The 24,977-nt window shown below is 33.9% G+C and overlaps 1 protein-coding gene across 5 annotated transcripts in view; it reads left to right on the top strand.

Annotated features, from left to right (window-relative positions):
* Positions 1-24,977, top strand: part of LOC143250810 (uncharacterized) — a 222,342-nt gene that overhangs the window by 24,268 nt on the left and 173,097 nt on the right. The gene's annotated exons all lie outside the window — the stretch shown is intronic.

Below are 24,977 nucleotides of genomic sequence, written 5' to 3'. Positions count from 1 at the left end.
TGTGGACTTAACCTTTTATTTGGGTGAATGTTATTAAGTGTTTACAATTTTATTTTGGAAATATATATATGGATAAAACATCCCGTACAAACACTTGTAATCAGAACAATAGAAAACGCTTAGAAACAGCATCACTAGTGTTACAACTGTAACCAAGTTACTAAAAGGAGTTCGTTCAAATATCTAACTAACTTTATATGAAGAATATGGCATAAATAAAAGTATCAGTACCCAATTTGTATTTTTAAATATGCAGTTTTTCAGTAACATGAACACTGCAGATGTTTATCTATGATGGTATGGAGTAGATAACACAAACAGGGTAGATAAATCTGGTCAAGATGTCTATGATACCTTTAACCACCTAACAAATATTTTGATGAATTAAGGAAAACAAACTTTGAGGTATTGACACAACGAGTTTACCCCGTTTGTTTTCAATTAACTTTGACTAGGTTGCACAAAGTTTTAGAAAGTACAAGTGGTATCTGTGTATTAAGAAATCCGAACAACAACAACAAAACACGGTAAGCTCGCTTATTTAATAATTGCTCGATTACGTTATTTTGTGTTTGTTTGTTTCTTCTTGTTATCGCGTTATATTTAAACGTTTCGTTGAATCTATAGCAACGCACATGTTAACGAAGTTTATTATACTGGAACCATGTGCAAATAGTCGTTTATTAATTATTTATTGCTTGCGCCACCGGCGATTATTTACTTAATCATGATGCATATAGTATTGGAATCAAATTTAAAAACTATTTGTTAAAGACAATGTACTGATTTTATGAAATTTGTGCCTTTAACGTCACTAGCGGAAATTTACTGTTTCCTCTGCAGAGTTCCAACTTCGGATTCTAACATTGCTAGCCCTCAAAATTACTCCTTGAACCACGAGGGGCAGTAATGATGTAAATAACATGGTGATCCTGTTTACATTACTTATGTAAGAAGCTGTGGTGAGTTTATAATATAAACGTCAGTAGTAATGATCCAGCAGGACCACAGTGATGTAATAAGTTTCATAAGACTTTGGCTTCAACGCCAGTTGCGACAATTTACTGAAATTAGACCCACACAATTTGTTGACTCAAGTTTAATTCAGCTATCAATAACTTTAACCATTTCGTACATGAACTACTTCAGTTTCTATGGTGGCATAACACTGTCCATGAAACGTCAAACAATGTTAAAATGTTGTTTTGTGGCACTCCGTTTCACAGCGGCTTTACATTGAGTTTGGTTGTCACGTGGTTTGCTTATTCAAAATCGTTTTAAATATAACATAATTCACAGTATCTTTTCTGTTTCTGAACGGATGGATTAAAGGTTATGAGTAATGTTCACAAATCCGAGTCAATGATATTCAACAATACCAGGTAATGATTTATTGTATGAAGCAAGATATACTTAGTATAATGACCTCCCAGCTTACACATATGTTTACCAAGAAAAAAATTATCTATAAATAGTGTGATTAGAATCTGATAATGTATAATGTGTAAAACAACTAACAATGATTTATCATCGACTAAAAGGATTTATTGACATATTTAGTCGGTAGGTGGCGATTCGAAAATCACCTATTATTTCTTCTCTATTATATATTTGGTTAAAGAACAATTTAAGTTCAAACGTTCATGTACTTTAATTTTTTGTAGTAATGGATTTATGCAAATAAACATAATTACGCTTTGATAAGTTTGTTATAAAACGAATAGCATTATATATGCAAAAACGGCTCGTTTTGACGATGACCAAAGAAGGTCGAAACGTTGTTCGCTCTTCTATGTAAAATATTTTCTCAACCCAAACAAGCCGTTTTGCAAATATATTTCTCTACAAGTGGGTTTTCTCGACATCACTGAAACGATTAGCATTGTTTTGAATGAGCTTTTACGTGCATAATGGGCTGAATAAATCAACATATTTGTGAGGAGATTTTTCAAAAACTTGAACCAAAATAATTCTTCCCCCTTTACTTTTCTGGGACCCAATTTTATCTTTTCTCCAGTACAGCTTTATCGCACTGCATCACGTAATATTCCGTACTTTTGTTTCTTAAAGTTGAACGTAAATGATATATAATATCCTTTATTCCTGTCTTGACCTGGTGTTTCTTTACTTGCTTTATAGTTTCGATTCGTACCGTATATCATTATCGATCTATTAAGTATTTCCTCAAAATTTAACGATTTATGAAAAAGAAACAAATAGCTAATATTTCTACTAATATTGGTGCATTCGTTCGATTTTTCTGATGGTGGTGTAATGCATATACTATTAAAATGGCATAATATTTGTAAAAGCAAATATTACTGGGCACAGTTACAATGTATTATACTTTGTTGTCTGCAGCCTGTCCATCTATATTTTACTTGAAATGTTATCTTTGTGAGACAGATGTACATGTGAAATTTGAGAACGTTTTGATGAAAATCAAAGATGCGAATAGTCGTTTATATTGCATTCATTCTCCGAACTAAACGGGGTTGGAAAGTATACTAATATATGGTCGAAATAACTATTTGTACTACAATCTATTTTACCATACTACGTGTTAATTGGATATTTTCAACCTGAATGGAACCTTTTGCAACATATACGTTATGTGTCCCTATCATTATGAGCTGCTGACCAGAGAGTGAAAGACAGCCTGTCAACCGAATCCAGTGCCACAAGGGCTTTGTTCGGTATTGGCTGTAACTCCTGTAACAATTTCTCATGTGAAAGGAAAGTGTGGAACGTGTTTAGTGGCTCGGACATTGGGCGTATCGTCCACAGTTCATTACCCTAACCACAAGGCCAAACCCAGTAATTGTGTCATAAAAATAAAAAGGCTCGTGGACAGACAGATTGCTCGAACTTAGTAGCTCTGTAATTTCATGATAATATTATTCTAATTATTTTACTACTTTGCCTTAGATTAAATCTGTCCAAAACCTCAAACCCATATGATGAATCAAACGTAAAGATCTCGGGCTGTAAAATTAAGATTTTTTTTTGTTCAATTTCGTATAATTATTAAACGCACAATATTAACTGTTTTGATATATACAAAATGGTCCAATATATTTAACCCCCGCCCCAGTGGCACAGCGATAAGTCTGCGGACTCACACCGTTAGAAACCGGATTCTGATACCCGCGATGTACAGAGTACAGATACCTCATTGTGCAGCTTTGTGTTTGCCTTCAAACAAACCAAACCAAAACCAATGTTTTGAACCTTGTGTTTGTATTGCCTTCTAATGGTTATCTAATTAACTCCAATACATCCATTACATGGGATTTGCTCATTAAATTTGAACACCGTGTCTGATAATTTTATTGAATAAAGAGAGATACATTTTAAGCCTTTTTTGTAACGTTATTTGCCAATTAATTAAATGTTAATAAAAAATATGCAACTTGACTTTAGTATTAGTTGAGCAGCTTTCTTTCGGTAAACCAAAATAAGAGATAGGCCAATGATCAGGTATAATGATTACTGTTGGTTTTTTTGCGGGTTTTAACACCCTATAAGTAATTAAAAATCGCTCCATATGGCTGAGTTTAATGGAAATTGCACTTTAAAACTGGTTTTTAGTAACAAGTCCATTAGTTAGTAATGGCAACAAAAACGTTTACTAAAAATAAATGGCATAATCTCGTGTCAGTCGTGAATAGATTTATGATATTCAAAAGGTAAATGTTGCTTTTCATATATATTTCTCGATCAATTTTGCTTTTATTGCTTACTCAAATTTTGCAACATAAGTTTGTCTCTGACATAAATTTGATTATCTGTTACGTCATAAAAATATTTAGTGTGAGTGAGTGTCTGCTTTCGTTAGGAATTTTTTATGTAATAGTTGGAATTTGTGTAGATTTGATTGTATGGGAGAAATGTGTATGTTTCTTTTATTAAAGATAAACTGCGACACTTTTCTTCCTTCTCCAGCCTACAATAACAATTAACTAATCGCTTTACTTCATAAGAAAACGTTGGTGACAAAATATTTGTTTATACTCCAAACTATTTACATCAATCCACACCCCTCTGCTATGGGTCAGCAGTAAGTCTGAAGGCTTAGAACTTTTAATACCCTCGATGGGAAGAAATGATAGTTATTACTTAGTTTTGCGTTTAACAGAACAAACAAAACTCTCATCCAAGTATAATGATTGGTTGTCGTGTTCGGTAGGTGTGGTCGTGTATTATATGTCGTAACAAGTAAACTGCATCTCAGTAAAACCGAATATATTTTTACTGTTCGATACTTTGTGAAAGAAAGCTCACAATTGTGAATTTGGCCCTTTTGTTGAACTGTTGGCAGAAAACGATGACTAAAAAAAGCTCTGTATTTAAAAAACAACAACAACAAAAAACACCCTTAACTAACAAAGTGGGGTTTATACAAACTCAATGACAACCAATTGATTTTATTTATTAATAAATAATTTTCGTGTTTTGCAGTAATGTTTAATTCTTTTTACATCGCTAAGTGAATTGTATGTAAGTATAATCGTTACAGGGAAGTTACTTAAAATTCATAAGTCGAGTGGGCGGGGCTTTAAGTAACGTTGTATTTGTAATTCTAGTTGCCCAATAAATTGAGATTTGATCGCTGTTCGACTACCCTGACGTCAGGTTAGTAACGATATATTTCAAAATATTCGTAAAATAGTTATCTGTAATCTGACGAACGCTACGTAGTGTTGATCTCGTTGTGTCATATATGGTGTCACATTTCTCGAGTTATGACGTTTCACTTATGCTCCACCTCGTGAGAGAGTGTTAATTCATGCTTGCGGTTCGACTTCAGTACTTACCTTGGAACGTCAGAACTAAACACCATACAAACGAATTAAGCAAACGGCAAAGAAAAGGAATAGAATAAATTATAATATTAATAGGAATACACAAATTATAATATTAATAAAAATACATAAATTAGTGACAAACAGTGACGTTCCTGACAATATCATTGGATTTCTGAACGAGCTTTACACTATATAGTTAAACTCTTCATGTCTCAAGTTCAGGCCAGATGTACACGGTTTGGTTTGTTTGTTTGTTTTGAATTTCGTGTAAAAAGCTATACGAGGGCTATCTGCACTAGGCGTCCCTAATATAGCAGTGTAAGATTAGAGGAAAGGCAACGCTTGGGTTACTCTTTTACCAACGAATAGTGGGATTGACCGTTACAATATAACATGCCCACGGCTGAAAGGGCAAGCATGTTTGGTGTGACGAGGATTCAAACTCGCAACCCACAGATTACGAGTCGAGCGCCTTAAGCACCTGGCCATGCCAGGGCTCGACGTATATGGATCTTCACTTTGTGTGCATTGTGTTTGATCATAGTTTATATGTTTACGACCACAGTTCTACAGAACTCTACAATGTATTAATATCACGACCACATTAGTCTGACTACAGTATTCTACAAAGTATTCATATCAGGACCACATTAGTCTGACTACAGTATTCTACAAAGTATTCATATCAGGACCATATTAGTCTGACTACAGTATTATACAGTGTATTCATATCACGGCAACATTAGTTTGACTACAGTATTCTACAGTGTATTCATATCACGGCAACATTAGTCTGACTACAGTATTCTACAAAGTATTCATATCAGGACCATATTAGTCTGACTACAGTATTCTACAGTGTATTCATATCACGGCAACATTAGTTTGACTACAGTATTCTACAGTGTATTCATATCACGACCACATTAGTCTGACTACAGTATTCTACAAAGTATTCATATCAGGACCACATTAGTCTGACTACAGTATTCTACAAAGTATTCATATCATGATCACATCAGTCTGACTACAGTATTCTACAAAGTATTCACATCACGACCACATTAGTCTGACTACAGTATTCTACAATGTATTCATATCATGATCACATTAGTCTGACTACAGTATTCTACAAAGTATTCATATCAGGACCACATTAGTCTGACTACAGTATTCTACAAAGTATTCATATCATGATCACATTAGTCTGACTACAGTATTCTACAAAGTATTCATATCAGGACCACATTAGTCTGACTACAGTATTCTACAAAGTATTCATATCAGGACCACATTAGTTTGACTACAGTATTCTACAAAGTATTCATATCAGGACCATATTAGTTTGACTACAGTATTCTACAAAGTATTCATATCAGGACCACATTAGTCTGACTACAGTATTCTACAAAGTATTCATATCAGGACCACATTAGTTTGACTACAGTATTCTACAAAGTATTCATATCAGGACCACATTAGTCTGACTACAGTATTCTACAAAGTATTCATATCAGGACCATATTAGTTTGACTACAGTATTCTACAAAGTATTCATATCAGGACCACATTAGTCTGACTACAGTATGCTACAAAGTATTCATATCAGGACCACATTAGTCTGACTACAGTATTCTACAAAGTATTCATATCAGGACCACATTAGTCTGACTACAGTATTCTACAAAGTATTCATATCATGATCACATTAGTCTGACTACAGTATTCTACAAAGTATTCATATCACGACCACATTAGTCTGACTACAGTATTCTACAAAGTATTCATATCAGGACCACATTAGTTTGACTACAGTATTCTACAAAGTATTCATATCAGGACCATATTAGTTTGACTACAGTATTCTACAAAGTATTCATATCAGGACCACATTAGTCTGACTACAGTATTCTACAATGTATTCATATCATAGTTAAGATTGTCTTCACATTACCGGAACACCATTACAACAAGAACATTAATAAATTTAAATTAATGTTTTAACAACGAGAGATAACGAGTAGTTTTTTTTGTACAACGTTTGTTATCTTGACACACTCTCTATTTTCAGATATTATTTTTGAAAATCAAATAATTAATTATAGTACAAAGTTTTATATTTACACAATTAAAGGATATTTATTAAGTCTACCACGGGCGATATATCCTTTTTTACTGTATGTTTTTAATAATCTGTTGTCTTGTAATTCTTGATATTTCGGCTGTTCTGTTTGATACTTGATATCTCTCCTGTTCTATTAGATTTAGGATGTTTTCTCTATGTGTTTGATCTTGGTATTTTCTCTGTTCTATTTGACTCTTGATATCTATTTTGTTCTATTAGATTTAGGATGTTTTCTCTATGTGTTTGATCTTGGTATTTCCTCTGTTCTGTTTGACTCTTGGTATTTCCTCTGTACTGTTTGACTCTTGGTATATTTTCTGTTCTGTTTGATTTATGATATTTCATCTGCTCTATTTGGTTGTTGATGTCTTCTCTCTGTTTGGGATTGTAATATTCTTATGTTGTCTTATATTATTGACTTCCAGCACATTTACTTGTGATTTTGATGCTCCCTGTTTTATTCTAAACATCTTCTTCGTTCTGTTGGGTTTTTGATATCAAATCTGATTTTAATATCATTTCTATTCAGCTTTAATCGTAATATTTAGATACCTCCTGATCCACGTTATCATACACACTGTGTTTACTTTTGACACTTTCTGTTGTCTTGAATTATTTATTATTCCTTCAGCTTTTATTTTTGATTATACAATATATTGAATTCTTTGTGTCTTTCCTATTGTATATTTTTGTTTCTCAGTATCTTGTCTGTTTTCTCTGGCTTTTGATATCTTCTCTATTGCAAATGACTCTTGAGATTATCAGATCTTATTAACTTTGTATATTGAATGTACTGTATCTACCTGGAGTCTTGTGGTGCATGAAGTTTCGGTGTGTGCTGGCGATTCGTTAATTAACTTCTATCTTGTAAAGCGAAAGACAAATAACTCAATAAAGTAAATAACCTGATAAAAAACCTAATGCAGGCTTCAGCATAGATAACGAGACGATATCCACTACAAGACTTCAGCCATAGTAGCCTATTAAATATTCAACGCAAGACCATAAAGAATGTCAAATCTAGCCTTAAAATTCTCATGCATTATCTATACTATTCTTTCACTCTAAGGACAATATAAATAAAAAATACAGCCAATATGCATGTTCATTGTTAACTGTGCTAAGCAGAAAGAAACATTGTTGTGCATTAAAAGTACTCGTTGTCACAGTTGCTAACCTATGCGATCGCCTAAACTAATGATTAGTTTACAACTTTTTGTATAAGAGAATATTAAAGAAGCTTCCTACATCCACCTAACTCCTGATAGACTCTGTCAACTCAGCATAGAAGTCGGCAAAACTTGGATACCTGTCTCGAAAACATTTAAATAGTACATTGATGAGTCTCGAACGAGCTACATACATTCAGCTAAAAATGCCCCACGTTTTCCATAAGAAAACTCGGTATCGAAAATCGGTCACTATCAAAATAAAGAATAGTCCTTTTCTGGAATTTCCTGAACACGGTATAGCAGAAAAACAGTCGAAATTGAGAATAAAAATCAATTAGTATCTTAGTTTATAAATACAAGTTACAAATTAATAATGAGATTTAAATGGATGCACAGAAAACTAGCCCTATGAACAAGTAATGAAATTTGCTCATCGTAATATTCATTTCACATTTGTTAAAATGAAGATAACTTTGTCCTTCTTTAAAATGATTATAATCTTAAAATGACATTTCAAATTATGATAATGAATTAACATAATATTTAATTATTTTAAGATCTACTCTCAACATAAAATTTTGCTTATAATTTTCTTTAACTTCATATTTGAATGGAAATTTATATATGTAGAATTATAAGTACGTTGAAATATATCTATAACAATCCCAAACAGTAAAAAAGCTGCTATTGCCTGTTACAAAACGATGATTTACATTCGGTAACAGAAGTCTATGTACATTTGGAAAGTGAAAAGTCAAACAAACTAAAACACAGATTGATGTACATATGTACACGTGTGAGTGTGGGTGCATTAATGAAATAGTAACTAAGAACTACAGAATGAACTTCATAATGTACTTAAATTATTGAAGGTGGTTCTTTGAAACCCACATATATATACCGGCTAAGGAGAAAACTACACACTCACAACTTATTTCTATGGAAATAATATGACAATGTAATTAATACACACGATAATATGTTTACGTCATAACTGATTCGCTATGTAAGAAAACATTCCCACATGTGTTATATTCCAGCGATTTATATTGTAACCGTGTAATAAACTGTTCCAGGATGAACCTTGTGTACTCATCTTCTGATTTCTTAAAAAAATATATTGAAACAGATTTCGTGTGTTTTCCATACGCTTCTACTTGTGAAACATTCGTACCAAAAAAAGAATCACAGCAGAACATAACTTACTACAAGCATATGCAACTTCATTGGAACTAATGACGTCACAAATTCAGGTCGTTTTGTCAGTTTAAAAATAGTATTACATCTCTAGCCATACAAGATTACACTCATAATAAAATCTAACAACGTCTTTTCATCTAAAGTAAATTAGATAATAACAGATCATTAATTGTTTTTTTATTCAGACCGTAATTACCAATTTTCATTCGGCTTTAAGTGTTGGTGAAATGCTACATATTTGCGTCTGAATCGATCAACAAAAGGCTAACAGTATAATGCAAGCTTATTGTATATTCTAGACGCACTTCCGTAAAGTCCTCGAAGGAGTTCTATTTCAAGAGTAAATGAAACAAAAATTAAGAGTAACAAATATTTTCATTTATTGCTTTTAAAGTTCATATGTCATGCTGTATTGTAGTTTATAGAGTGCACAATTTTTCTCGAGGCATGCACACGTTTTACTGACGTCACGACAGTACAAATTGCAACGTTGAGCGTCCCTTATGAGAAGTCATTTTAGCGTCAACTGACTGACTGACAGACAAAACAGTACTATATAGGATACGAGTGGTTAAAAGAGATGACCCCTTCAGGTGGCTTTTGGTCTCATTTCAAGTAAGTAATCGTGTTCATTCTATACAACACACAGAAATGTAAATATATGCACACACACACGTATTTATGTAACTGTTCATTCTGTACCATACAGACCTGTAAACATATACATACAAATTGTTCAGTAAGCACTATATAAAACCAAAATAATATATATATAAAAAACTCTGTTAATTCTGTACCACGTAAAGCTGTAACTATATATACAGTCATGTGAAAAAGTTAGGACACCCTATTAAAGCCTGTGTATTTTTGTAACAATTTTGGATAAATTGATATTTAATCTCAATTATAACAATACTGAGAGATTAAATTAATATGACTAAACAATTAAACCTGAAGAAAAGACTTTTTAAGGTCTTCTGTAAAATGTAATTCTACAAAAATGCGTATTCTAACTGAGGAAAAAGTTAGGACACCCCCACATTTATACCCCCTTAAAATGGCTCAACTCACACACAGGTGTATCACACCAGGTGCACATGATTAGAAGATCGTTACTCAGCATTGTGAATGAGGCTTCCCCCATTTAAACCTCAGACATTTAGTTTGGTGTGGTGAAGTGAGAGTAAGCACCATGGTGAGAGTAAAAGAGCTGTCTGAGGCCTTCAGAAAGAAAATTGTGGCAGCTTATGAGTCTGGTCAGTGATTTAAAAAGATACCAAAAGATTTTGAAATCAGCCATTCCACTGTCCGGAAAATAGTCAACAAGTGGAGGACTTTCAAAACAACTGCCAACACGCCCAGGTCTGGTCGTCCAAACAAGTTCACCCCGAGAGCAGACCGCAAGATGCTAAAAGAGGTCTCCAAACACCCTAACATGTCATCACGGGACCTACAGCAGGCTCTGGTTACTGTTGATGTGAAAGTGCATGCCTCTACAATCAGAAAGAGACTGCACAAGTTTAACTTGTATGGAAGGTGTGCAAGGAGGAAACCTTTGCTCTTTGAGAGAAACATCAAGGCCAGACTGAAGTTTGCCAGAGAGAATGTAGACAAAGACCAGGACTTCTGGAATAATGTTCTTTCGACAGATGAGTCCAAAATTGAGTTATTTGGACACCAGAACAGAGGACATGTTTGGTGTAAACCAAATACAGCATTCCAGTAAAAGAATCTCATGCCGACTGTGAAGCATGGAGGTGGAAGTGTCATGGTTTGGGGCTGCTTTGCTGCAGCAGGACCTAGACAGCTCACAATCGTAGAATCCACCATGAATTCTTCTCTATATCAGAGGGTGCTTGAGGATCATGTGAGACCATCTGTAAGAAAATTAAAGCTGAAGCGGAACCGGACCCTGCAACACGAAAATTACTCAAAACATACCAGTAAATCCACCAAGGACTGGCTAAAAACTAAGAAATGGAGAGTCCTGGAATGGCCAAGTCAAAGCCCATATCTTAATCCCATTGAAATGCTGTGGGGTGACTTGAAACGGGCTGTACATGCAACAAACCCCTCAAATACTTACAGCTGAAAGAATTCTGCATTGAGAAGTGGGGCAAACTTTCTTCAGACCGATGTCAGAGACTGGTAGATGGCTACAAGAAGCATCTCACTGCAGTTATTTCAGCCATAGGGGGTAACACTAGCTATTAGGGGATAGAGTGTGCTGACTTTTTTCTCAGTCAGGATATGCATTTTTGTAGAATTACATTTAGAGAAGATCGTGAAAAGTATTTTCTTCAGTTTTAATTGTTTAGTTATATTCCTATAATCCCTCAGTATTGTTAAAATTGATATTAATATCAATATATATATATCTATATATATATATATATAGTATCTATATATCCAAAAATGTTACAAAAATACACAGGCTTTCATAGGGTATCCTAACATTTTCACATGACTATATATATAATTGCGTTAATTTTGTGCCACATAAAGCTGTAAGCGTATATATTAAACAGCTGTAAGTATATATATATATATATATATATATACATAACCGCGTTCGTTCAGTTCCACATAGAGCTGTAAGAATAATACAAGTGTAAAAATATTTAAATAAAAACTTGGGAAGTAGGAATGGCAGCACTGAAATATAAGGAAAGAAGGCAGGAATGGACGGGATAACATTACAACATTTAGTTTGTTTTGACATGGTGTAACTTCAAAGTAGATGTGACCATCATTCCGCCCATTTCTATTTTGTGTGTTTTTGTAATTTGGTAATTGTTCAAACTAAATGAGAGATGTACATAGCTATATTTCTATTTTGTAACATTTGTCTCAATAATCAAGTACAGATACACGTATGTCCACGTAACTCTCACAAAATGTATAACATCATAAGGGATGTGTGCGTTTAATTTCTGAAATCATACAGGAAGCTCAACTAACCATACTTTGCTTATGAGAGACATTATAGCTATCTGACTGGTGAGGGATGTGTCGAAAGAATAGAATCAAATCCGTTGATTTTGAATTTTAAAAATTGTTGATCATTTAAAAAGGATTAGCTTCTAATGAACCTTAATTCCATTCTATAATTGGATCAAAGTTCAAAGTAAAACACAAAGTAGGGATGGACGGAAAGATGGGTACATTCAATTTCAAATTGTCAAAACTACCATGTGTTGTGATGTCCATTACTTCCTTATTTCCTTACTGTTTAATGCACCCATTTGTACTTCCTTATTTCCTTACTTTTAATGCACCCATTTGTACTTCCTTATTTCCTTACTTTTAATGCACCCTTTCGTACTTCCTTATTTCCTTACTTGGGCCCGGCATGGCCTAGTGCGTCAAGACGTTCGACTCGTAATTCGAAGGTCGCGGGTTCGAATCCCGGTCACACCAAACATGCTCGCCCTTTCAGCCGTGGAGGCTTTATAATGTGACGGTCAATCCCACTATTCGTTGGTAAAAGAGTAGGCCAAGAGTCGGCGGTGGGTGGTGATGACTAGCTGCCTTTCCTCTTGTCTTACAGTACTAAATTAGGGACGGCTAGCGCAGATAACCCTCGAGTTGCTTTGCGCGAAATTCAAAAAACAAAACAAATGTCCTTACTTTTTAGTGCACCCATTCGTACTTCCTATATTTTATATTCAAACATTTTTTTATTTTTGATTTATAACTTCTTTTGATATCAGGTCTCGAGAGAACTGTTGTCTACGTCTATCCATCTCATAGCTTTTTTGTTGTTAAGTTTCCAGAATAACTGAATTCTAGGCCTATTTTTCTCGTAGCTTTTCTTAGAGCTATTTCTCGACATTTCTTGGCTTTTGCTGTTGTATTTGCTATAATGTTTTCCCCATTTATCTAGGGTGACAACTTTTTCTTTGGCTGTATTAATGACTAAGGCTTTTTTGAATATTCAGCATTATTGTCTTTAACGTTATCTCTATTTTTAGAGTAGTTATCTTTTCGCTGAGACTAAGACTTTTCAAGGTTGTCAGTATAAGATTTTCCCCTTTTGTGGTATTTTGTTTTCTTGAAGGCATGTATTAACAACCATACGCTTTCAAGTACAACCTTATATGTTACTAAGTGACACTTAATTTTTTTTAAACAATGCAAAATAAAATTATACAACTTATCATTCATGGTTTAAGTCCAGAGTGCTTGAACTAAACCATGTCAGATTTTGGCAATGGTAGCTTTTCGCCTCGCGTCTTAGGCACAGACTGCTATGATAGATTTACAGGACTGAAACTTCCCTTTCAAAGGTTAGATCATAGTTATGACCTAGATCTAGAAAATACACATAGTCCACTTTTTTATTTTCTGTTGGATACAGCTCTAGGCTTATCACACAGAGCATGCGCATGAGCAATCGTGCAAACGCACATGATACAAGAGCGGGTAGTTACTTGGCAACGCAAAGAACTTGCTTGTAATCGTATAATATGGTTACTAATGCATTGGTAGCTCGTCAGTAGCGTTCCAAAGGTCATAAGTAAGAGTAAGACGATAGCATAATTCCATCGTAAGTATTTAAATTTGCATAAGATGAAGGCAGGAGAGAGCTAAGCACTTTTAACAACGTTAGTCAGCCTGATAGACAAATTTTATTTTACTTTGTAAAATTTATGTTTTTATTCTACCGACTTTCTCAAGTAACTTGGTAGGTTGTTTCTTTACAGTTACTTTGTTTACTACTCAACAGTGTATGTAAAGGGCTTATAAAATTATTTACGTGCTGATTCCAGTGTGTATTGCACATCTGGCCCATTCCTACTATAAGAACTACCATACTTATACTATATAAAACTGTGCTCATGTTTTTGCATATAGAACTGTAACCTTAGTATAAAGCGCGGTAAACAACATATAAACATTATTCCACAAACCATTGGTCGATTTGTGAACCTAGTTGGAACCTTTAAAGACATTTTGTATTAAGAATTTAATAGTGAAACATTGTATTCATATCGTATTGTACAAAAAACAAGCATTATTGTAAAATGTGAGAAAGAAAGTTTGAAAATTAAAAAAAACAAATCAGTATTGGTCTTCGGAACGTTAATCGCTTGCTTTCTTTTCGCTGTGATTTTAGTATTTCACGCATGAAATCAATATTCAAAAAGTTATATTAGCCTGTTCAGATATTAATACGAAAATATAAGAGTTTTAAAATAAATTACAATCGATACGACACATGAGACAAAGTATTGACTCTTCTGGACTGGTAAGCAGAAACCACCTGAAAATCAAGAAAAGGTCAAATGTTATGACAATAAAAGAACCTATACGTCATACTTCTCTGTTTGTTCGTTGATCAATAAGGCTGTGAAAATTATTGAAAACTCCGAGTAAATTTTTTTTTGTTAATGTTGAAAGCAATAGCAAATGTTGACCTGTTGTTTCCTGTAATTGGTGTTGTGACTGTCACAGTAGTTGGTATGGTGATTCTTACAGTGGCTGTCATTGTTGCTGTCACAATATCTGGTATCACAACTGTTACAGTAGCTGGTATTGTGAATGTCTGTATGCTTATTTCCTATACTAAAATCTGGCTGCTTTCCTGGCTTTCTTGTTAGTTTTTAAACATTTATTTTCTTTCATCTTTGCTATCCTGCAAATGGCTGACTGTCTGTATTATCACTCTACTTACCCTAAATGAAGCTTGGCTGACATTGGCGACAAATTGAATTTTATCGTCAAAAAAATAAAACAAATCCCAATATTTTCTTCCCGTTATCGAACATCATAAGAAGACACTACAAACAAACACTCTGACTTCACGACTATAATAAACCACATGGAGGACAGAATAGATAACACTATAAAGATTTTAAAAGGTGCAGAACAGGATTAGCCAAAGTACGTTCACTATTATTGGATTTGAGTTGTTCAAAAATAAGTAAACGTTCACGATGTTCTAACCAATTTAATGTCTACAGTTGCACGACCAGAAATCAGATCATGAATTTACAGTTATTTGAGGCAACTGGTCTTATTCCCAGGGCGTTTTTCTTTTTGATAGATGGAAGAAATTTTCATCTCGGAGGTTTTGAACAGCATCTTCACCTTGTATTTCAGTTTTAACATCTTGAATAACCCTATACATCTAATACAACAAGAGACGTATCATTCGATACTTTATTATTACAGTAGAAAAGCTTCGTCTATTCTTAAGTATCACCAATTTATAACAAAAACCTTACCATGTCATTCTTTACGAAAATACCAAATTTTTTTGGCAAAATATACCATTCCATACTTTGTAATTATAATACCAATAGAGAGAAAGAAATTTATTACGTCATTTATCATGTCTTATTTCGTGGTGATACCAATACATGCTAGAAAATGTATAATCCCTTGTTTTATGATGACATCGTATGTAATAAACCATTTACTATCTCTGATCATATGAAGACATTAATAAACAGTGAATAATTCATCATGTCGTATTTCATGATGACATTAATACATAGTAGAGAATTTACCATGTCTTATTTTGTAATGTCACTAATTTAAAATGGAATTTTAAACCAAAGCAGAAACTTATGAAACATGAACTAAAAGATCAGGTCGGAGCCCCTTATAGCTCTGGTATAGTTATTTCTAATTTTGAAATGACTTCAGGAATGATAGTCCATCAGTAGTATTTGCTGCCAAAAGAGCATTTTCATGTTTTGAACCGAATGTGGAGAATGACTGCCGTTTTTATAATGCGCCCATAGCTGAAGATGTGCGATATATTCAGCGGCTGTCTCGTAACTCCTTTCTGTTGTATGTTTACTAGTTTCTCGCACTCGTTTAGAAGATTCTTGTAACGTAGGGTCTCGCTAACATCTTTTGTTAGCATCACTGCATTACATATCTTTGTGGAGTGGTTTTGCAAAATCTAGTATAACTTTGACATTTTCTGTTGGTGGTTGTTTATATGTTTGTCACTGTTCTCCGGTACTCACTTGCATTTGATGACCTGTCTTTGTTGAATATAGTTTTCACGTATTAGAAGAACACCACATAACGTTTTAACTCGTTTTTCATTTAAAGCCGCGGCAGAGCAACTGATAGAACGGTCACGAGTTTGTTTTAATTTTTAAATACAAACGTAAAGCTCGTAGCTCTGTCATCTCTTGACTGATTTCAGATCTAATTATAGTCCAGGACTCAGGAGACCAAGCTCTTTCGACTGATGTAATTAACTACACCAAAAGTCTCGTTGAGTAATTTATGACGCCTAAAAGAATTTAGATTTGAGGGTTGATTTGTATATATCCTGATTAGTAATAAAATTCAATCGGGTATACGTGCGTTCTATACTTAGTATTGCTGGCCCACAAAAATATAGATACTACAAAGAAAACAAAAGGTATTTTACATTAATTTACTCTAATTCTGTTTAATAGAATTTCAAGCACCGCGGCTATTGAGGATTTTCTCTTGTTTCCCATGAGAAACAATTTTCCAAACAGACAAAATACGATGCTAAAAAGAGAGAGAAGAATTAAAGTGGTTTTATTGTTATGATTAGGCGGAGCATTTGTTAAGTTCTATAAGTTTGGCGGAGCATTTGTTAAGTGCTATAAGTTTGGCAGAGCATTTGTTAAGTGCTATAAGTTTGGCGGAGCATTTGTTAAGTGCTATAAGTTTGGCGGAGCACTTGTTAAGTGCTATAAGTTTGGCGGAGCACTTTGTTAAGTGCTATAAGTTTGGCGGAGCACTTATTAAGTGCTATAAGTTTGGCGGAGCACTTTGTTAAGTGCTATAAGTTTGGCAGAGCACTTGTTAAGTGCTATAAGTTTGGCGGAGCACTTGTTAAGTGCTATAAGTTTGGCAGAGCACTTATTAAGTGCTATAAGTTTGGCGGAGCACTTTGTTAAGTGCTATAAGTTTGGCAGAGCACTTGTTAAGTGCTATAAGTTTGGCGGAGCACTTGTTAAGTGCTATAAGTTTGGCAGAGCACTTTGTTAAGTGTTATAAGTTTGGCGGAGCATTTTTTAGGTGCTATAAGTTTGGTGGACTACTTGTTAAGTGTTATAAGTTTACAGGTATCGTCACCTAAAATGTAGAGACTAGTTAAATCAGGGACGCTGATGTTATTACTATTTTTCCATGAAAGCCCCAGGAATTCCTTTAGTAGACTAGTAATTGACAACATATTTAATTTTAAGGAGTATTCTAGACAGACATTTTCTTCTCCGGCTGATACATCGTTTGATTACCAAACAACTATAAGATACTATATAGAACTATAAGATATTAAATAGAACTATAAGATACTAAATAAAACTGTATAGAACTATAATATACTATATAGAACTATACAGAACTATAAGGTATTAAATAGGACTATAAGATATTAATTTGAACTATATAGAACTATAAGGTATTAAATATAACTGTATAGAACTATAATATAATAAATAGAACTATGCAGAACTATAAGGTACTAAATAGGACTATAAGATATTAAATAGAACTCTATAGAACTATAAGATATTAAATAGAACTATAAGATACTAAATAGAACTATACAGAACTATAAGGTATTAAATAGGACTATAAGATATTAAATAGGACTATAAGATATTAAATAGGACTATAAGATATTAAATAGAACTATAAGATACTAAATAAAACTATATAGAATTATAAGATATTAAATAGAACTATAAGATACTAAATAGAACTATATAGAATTATAAGATATTAAATAAAACTGTATAGAACTATAAGATATTAAATAGAACTGTATAGAACTATAAGGTATCAAATAGAACTATAAAATATTAAATAGAACTATAAGATACTAAATAGAACTATACAGAACTATAAGGTACTAAACAGGACTATAAGATATTAAATAGAACTGTATAAAACTATAAGATATTAAATAGAACTGTATAGAACTATAAGATATTAAATAGAACTGTATAGAACTATAAGATATTAAATAGAACTGTATAGAACTATAAGGTATCAAATAGAACTATAAAATATTAAATAGAACTATAAGATACTAAATAGAACTATACAGAACTATAAGGTACTAAACAGGACTATAAGATATTAAATAGAACTGTATAAAACTATAAGATATTAAATAGAACTGTATAGAACTATAAGATATTAAATAGAACTGTATAGAACTATAAGATATTAAATAGAACTGTATAAAAGTGTAAGATATTAAATAGAACTGTATAGAACTATAAGATATTAAATATAAATGTATAGAACTATAAGATATTAAATAGAACTATATAGATCTATAAGATATTAAATAGAACTATATAGAACTATAAGATATTAAATAGAACTATATAGAACCATAAGATATTAAATAGAACTATATAGATCTATACGCCCTACCTTAAAAGTTCTTATGTAATTTTTACCTCAACCAATGTAATCATTAGTTTGTAAACCATTTGTTTATTTATGTATGTATGTACATACAGTAATTAAAACAATTATGTGTGTTAGATCGATTAAAATATAATGACATCTCATAGTTGATAGGAAATTTACCAGTTTTGTGAACAACTGAGTTGGGATTTTGTTGGGAGGAGAGGAAAATTATTTTCTGCCTCCTGGTTCAAGACACTCTCACTGTGCCACTATTCCAAGGACTGAAATGACCAGAACGTAGAAATCAGAATTTTGGATGAACAGTAATACTTCATACAATGTATTGTAGCAGTACTTCATGTTTCAGTAGAAACTGTGTAAAATCTTCGAAAGGCGGAAAGAGAAACCGGAACTGTTAATAATAGGAAAGGAAGAGATTAAGAAAAGGAACTTAATTTTACAAAAGTAATATTAAGTATGCTGATGACGGTCGAGTAATATTAAGTATGCTGATGACGGTCGAGTAATGTTAAGTATGTTGATGACGGTCGAGTAATATTAAGTATGTTGATGACGGTCGAGTAATGTTAAGTATGTTGATGACGGTCGAGTAATGTTAAGTATGTTGATGACGGTCGAGTAATATTAAGTATGTTGATGACGGTCGAGTAATGTTAAGTATGTTGATGACGGTCGAGTAATGTTAAGTATGTTGATGACGGTCGAGTAATATTAAGTATGTTGATGACGGTCGAGTAATGTTAAGTATGTTGATGACGGTCGAGTAATATTAAGTATGTTGATGACGGTCGAGTAATGTTAAGTATGTTGATGACGGTCGAGTAATATTAAGTATGTTGATGACGGTCGAGTAATGTTAAGTATGTTGATGACGGTCGAGTAATGTTAAGTATGTTGATGACGGTCGAGCAATATTAAGTATGTTGATGACGGTCGAATAATATTAAGTATGGTGATGACGGTCGAGTAATATTAAGTATGTTGATGACGGTCGAGTAATGTTAAGTATGTTGATGACGGTCGAGTAATGTTAAGTATGTTGATGACGGTCGAGTAATATTAAGTATGTTGATGACGGTCGAGTAATATTAAAGTATGTTGATGACGGTCGAGTAATGTTAAAGTATGTTGATGACGGTCGAGTAATGTTAATTATACTGATGACGGTCGAGTAATGTTAAAATATGTTGATGACGGTCGAGTAATGTTAAAGTATGTTGATGACGGTCGAGTAATATTAAGTATGTTGATGACGGTCAGGTAATGTTAAGTATGTTGATGACGGTCGAGTAATGTTAAGTATGTTGATGACGGTCGAGTAATATTAAGTATGTTGATGACGGTCGAGTAATGTTAAGTATATTGATGACGGTCGAGTAATGTTAAGTATGTTGATGACGGTCGAGCAATATTAAGTATATTGATGACGGTCGAGTAATATTAAAATATGTTGATGACGGTCGAGTAATGTTAAAAGTATATTGATGACGGTCGAGTAATGTTAAAGTATGTTGATGACGGTCGAATAATATTAAAGTATGGTGATGACGGTCGAGTAATATTAAAATATGTTGATGACGGTCGAGTAATATTAAAGTATATTGATGACGGTCGAGTAATATTAAAATATGTTGATGACGGTCGAGTAATGTTAAGTATGTTGATGACGGTCGAGTAATGTTAATTATGCTGATGACGGTCGAAGTAATGTTAAAATATGTTGATGACGGTCGAAGTAATGTTAAAAGTATGTTGATGACGGTCGAGTAATGTTAAAATATGTTGATGACGGTCGAGTAATATTAAAGTATGTTGATGACGGTCGAGTAATATTAAGTATATTGATGACGGTCGAGTAATATTAAAATATGTTGATGACGGTCGAGTAATATTAAGTATATTGATGACGGTCGAGTAATGTTAAGTATACTGATGACGGTCGAGTAATATTAAGTATATTGATGACAGTCGAGTAATGTTAAGTATGTTGATGACGGTCGAGTAATGTTAAGTATGTTGATGACGGTCGAGTAATGTTAATTATGCTGATGACGGTCGAGTAATGTTAAGTATGTTGATGACGGTCGAGTAATGTTAAGTATGTTGATGACGGTCGAGTAATATTAAGTATGTTGATGACGGTCGAGTAATGTTAAGTATGTTGATGACGGTCGAGTAATATTAAGTATGTTGATGACGGTCGAGTAATGTTAAGTATGCTGATGACGGTCGAGTAATATTAAGTATGTTGATGACGGTCGAGTAATGTTAAGTATGTTGATGACGGTCGAATAATGTTAATTATGCTGATGACGGTCAAGTAATGTTAAGTATGTTGATGACGGTCGAGTAATATTAAGTATGTTGATGACGGTCGAGTAATGTTAAGTATGTTGATGACGGTCGAGTAATGTTAATTATGCTGATGACGGTCGAGTAATGTTAAATATGTTGATGACGGTCGAGTAATGTTAAAGTATGTTGATGACGGTCGAGTAATGTTAAAAGTATGTTGATGACGGTCGAGTAATGTTAAGTATGCTGATGACGGTCGAGTAATGTTAAGTATGTTGATGACGGTCGAGTAATGTTAAGTATGTTGATGACGGTCGAGTAATGTTAAGTATGTTGATGACGGTCGAGTAATATTAAGTATGTTGATGACGGTCGAGTGATGTTAAGTATGTTGATGACGGTCGAGTAATGTTAAGTATGTTGATGACGGTCGAGTAATGTTAATTATGCTGATGACGGTCGAGTAATGTTAAGTATGCTGATGACGGTCGAGTAATGTTAAGTATGCTGATGACGGTCGAGTAATATTAAGTATGTTGATGACGGTCGAGTAATATTAAGTATGCTGATGACGGTCGAGTAATGTTAAGTATGTTGATGACGGTCGAGTAATGTTAATTATGCTGATGACGGTCGAGTAATATTAAGTATGTTGATGACGGTCGAGTAATGTTAAGTATGTTGATGACGGTCGAGTAATGTTAATTATGTTGATGACGGTCGAGTAATGTTAAGTATGTTGATGACGGTCGAGTAATGTTAAGTATGGTGATGACGGTCGAGTAATGTTAATTATGTTGATGACGGTCGAGTAATGTTAATTATGCTGATGACGGTCGAGTAATGTTAAGTATGTTGATGACGGTCGAGTAATGTTAAGTATGTTGATGACGGTCGAGTAATGTTAAGTATGCTGATGACGGTCGAGTAATGTTAATTATGCTGATGACGGTCGAGTAATGTTAAGTATGTTGATGACGGTCGAGTAATGTTAATTATGTTGATGACGGTCGAGTAATGTTAAGTATGTTGATGACGGTCGAGTAATGTTAATTATGTTGATGACGGTCGAGTAATGTTAAGTATCTTGATGACGGTCGAGTAATATTAAGTATGTTGATGACGGTCGAGGACAGTTCTTGTGAACATTACTGTAAATATAACTGTGAATGTTATATCAAAAACAATAAGGTACTCGTTAGTACAAAGTGAACAGAATGGGCATGTAAATGTAGGAAAACCACTACTGAAAAGAGACAACAAAACAAAAAATACTTGAAATCAGTAAGGGACCACAAACAATTGAACAGACCAAGCTGAAGGCATGTGTCATTTACAGATAAATCTACGTCTAAACAACGATAGTTTCATTCAAAGATGGAGGGAATAATGGTATCACAGTTGATGTACAACATTTATGTGGGGATTACCACAAGCTTACAGTCAACATTGTCTATGATGTACGCAAAACTGATGGCACCCTGACTGCTAATAAGTAAAGGTTTAATCTGATTCACTATGCCATCACTTCGGGAACACGATTCTTCGGGAGAGGATTAGACAATTAGCATGCATCATATACGGTGAAACAATATTTTTGGCTACAAAGAGGCAAATAAAGAGGACATTCATAATCATGGCTTGTCCTGCATAAAATTTGATATGAAATTATGGAGGTTAAATTGGATTACATAAAACTTGAAACGTTTAAACGGCGAATTAACAAAATGGTTGAAATGTTGAGCGTAACACAGAGTATTTCGAACAGTATGTATTAATCGTGCTTTGAAAACTGCATGAAAGTATGAAAACAATATACAATGCTCCGTGTAATTAAAGGGTCTATAAACAATATACTACTTGCAAAGCCTAGCTTATTCACTTTTCGTTTCCCTTTTCTATGAAAATTTTTGTATCATTAATAAATTCACTATTCAGTTGCTCTGATTCATTGTTTGTGACTCCTGTTCGTGGCTGGCTCGTGTGATTCCATAACTACATCGAGCACTGCACAAGTGTATTGTGCAAATTGTATATCGCGTTTGGAAAGTAATAAATAAACCCGAAACGACAAAAAACCCCAAACCCTCACTTACAATGACTTCACTTGGGATACTCAGTGACTATAAATGTTTTAGGTATCTGGTAGTCGTTGAAGATTGAAAATATTATTTTTCGTATAATGAAACGTGCTGATAACAAGGAAAAGATATTCTTTCCATTTCGTAACAGCTAAATTCAATCAACAGTTCGTAGTATCCGAGCTCGCACCCTTGTTTTGTTTGTTTGTTTTTGAACTTCGCACAAAGCTCCTCGAGGACTATCTGTGCTAGCCGTCCTTAATTTAGCAGTGTAAGACTAGAGGGAAGGCAGCTAGTCATCACCACCCACTGCCAACTCTTGGGCTACTCTTTTAATAACGAATAGTGGGATTGACCGTCACATTATAATGCTCCCACGGCTGAAAGGGCGAGCCTGTTTGGCGCGACGGGGATGCGAACCTGCGACCCTCAGATTACGAGTCGCACGCCTTAACACGCTTGGCCATGCCGGACCCACTCGCACCCTTTAAATACATTCTGCTGAGATGACAGTAGGTTATTTATATGATATAAAGCTTTGAATTCAGACTTAAACTGGTTTATGGATGATCTAAACTGTCACAATAACGTAGCTGAGAACATCATACTTTTCGTTATTTTCTAGAGCACTCGAATCGGGAATGACCTTGTGGTTTTAATGTGTCCGGACTGTGAATTCAAAGGTTGTTGGTCTAATTTCATTTCTGGGACCGTGAGTAAGATATAAAAGTAACAGTTAAATCTCACGATTCGGTGAGAACAGAATAGCAAACGAACTCACAAAGAGTAATGCTGATTAGCTGCCTTTCCTCCAGTCCATCAGCTCAAATTCGAAACACTTATGCTTCAGTGGGCCTTACATAGCTCTACTCAAAACATATGAGAACAAACAAACTTAATAGATCACATAGTTTCAGAATTACATTTATGATAACGTTTCACGAATATAGGAACTTTTTATGTATTTATACCTTCGTTAAATATTCTGCTGTTTCGACATAGAGTAATATTTGAATTGTACAACACAGTTAATAGGTTCGTTTTCGGTTTATATACTGATTAGGTATTATTTTATTACAAGGCACAGCTTATGCAGTTAAAACTTGAGAATGATCGCACCACATACGTCGTACCAGTTTAAAATGAAATCTTCCTTACTGTAAAAACTGTAACTTTTAATAAAATGTACACTGTAATATAATAAGGTCATTTTGAAAAAAAATTAATTAACGTTTTTCGCACACACTTACTTATAATGAGCACGTAAGATATTAAACCTAAATCACAATAACTAAAACGAGATAGTATTTAATATTACAGTACTTTGCGCAACTCTCGACTTTCTTTTAAACACGTCTAACATTTGTGGGAGAAATTCCAAGATTAATAAATGCTGCCTCTACTGTCATTATCATTGTAGTGTTTCAATCAACCAACGAAAATACTTCCCTCGATACACATTGATTGCAAACTGCTTCAGGCTAAATGCGGCAGTTATACTTATCTTATTGTCTTTGGTATGATCGTTAGCAAGTCACCTGATATTGTCACTGGCATAGCTCCAGAGGCCATGATTTTAATTGAAAACAAACACACGCTGACCATATGAAATAGGATGTCTGGATGAAAGGAAATGGTTAAATCCAAATCTCAAATTCTGAATTTCCTTCACAAAGTTAATTTAGGCTCACCGAGGAAAACCCACACAGTCACTGAATTTTCTTTTCCATTTCTGACACAACTCAGGCCCGGCATGGCCAAGTGGTTAGAGCGCTCGACTCATAATTTGGGGGTTCGAATCCCTGTCCCCCCAAAATGCTTGCCACTTCAGACGTGGGGAGTTATAATGTGACGATCAATCCCACTATTCGTTGGTAAAAGAGTAGCCCAATAACGGATTATT

Source organism: Tachypleus tridentatus, chromosome 5 (genome assembly GCF_004210375.1).
Source record: "Tachypleus tridentatus isolate NWPU-2018 chromosome 5, ASM421037v1, whole genome shotgun sequence".
Lineage (NCBI taxonomy): Eukaryota > Metazoa > Arthropoda > Merostomata > Xiphosura > Limulidae > Tachypleus > Tachypleus tridentatus.
This window is presented reverse-complemented; position numbering and strand designations above follow the sequence as displayed.